This window comes from Acyrthosiphon pisum, chromosome A2 (genome assembly GCF_005508785.2).
Source record: "Acyrthosiphon pisum isolate AL4f chromosome A2, pea_aphid_22Mar2018_4r6ur, whole genome shotgun sequence".
Classification (NCBI taxonomy): domain Eukaryota; kingdom Metazoa; phylum Arthropoda; class Insecta; order Hemiptera; family Aphididae; genus Acyrthosiphon; species Acyrthosiphon pisum.
Window position 1 is genome coordinate 64,550,181 of NC_042495.1, and position 990 is coordinate 64,551,170.

Below are 990 nucleotides of genomic sequence, written 5' to 3' on the forward strand. Positions count from 1 at the left end.
TGATGGATAAATGAAAATGAAACAAAATAACAATTTATTAAGGCAAATAAATGTATTCTTAATTATTTTTCACATAAAACAGTTTATATAATTATTCCTATGTCAATAAATAATATCATATTTAAAGTTTAAACTATATGTTAATCAGTTTTTTGTGTCCCATAGGTATCTACTATAAATTACCTAAATTTTAATAAAATAAGTCTGTATATATAGACTATAGTTCCACGTTCCGTTACCGTTACCTACCTATACCTATAATAGTAAAATTGAAAACTAAAAAGGTGGGCAAGTGGGTGTCGCTTTGCCGTACAGTAGGTTACAAGTAGGTCACTGTAATGGATAATGTTAAATTTGAATTCAATGATATAATATCATTATATAAGAAAAATAATTCTGAGCGAACGGTCAGACAGCGTATGATATTACTAAGTAGGTATATTTGATGATATTATTTTGAAAAAGTAATTTATGTATAACCTTTTTACGTGGAACCTTGTTTGAATTGTCGGTCCTTAGCTATAAAAGTTGAATATTTTATAAATTTTTAACTACAAAATAATTATTACATTTTAAATTTGATAAATTTTGTTGAAATTCGAACTATAAATGCTTATTTAAAAAAATTGTGCGAATGTATTTTTAATATTTTTCAACTGCTGTTATAACAATATATCAGGAATCTTGTATTAAATTGTCATGCTTTTTTAACGATCAAATAACATTTTACTGATATTTATAAAAAAAAATAATGGAAATATAAACAACCAGTGAAAATTTCATGTATCTACACTCTTCAGTCATTAGTTTTAAAGTTACACCAAAAACTAAAATCAATTTTCTCGAAAACAGATTTTGCGTAAAAATTCCCGTTTTTCCTTAATTTTTCTTTTGTTTTTCAAGGCGCTTTTGAAAACTATTGGAAAAATTTTACTTTTGACCCCCAAAAGTACCAACTAGATTCACTTTCCTATCAGAAAAGGTACTGTT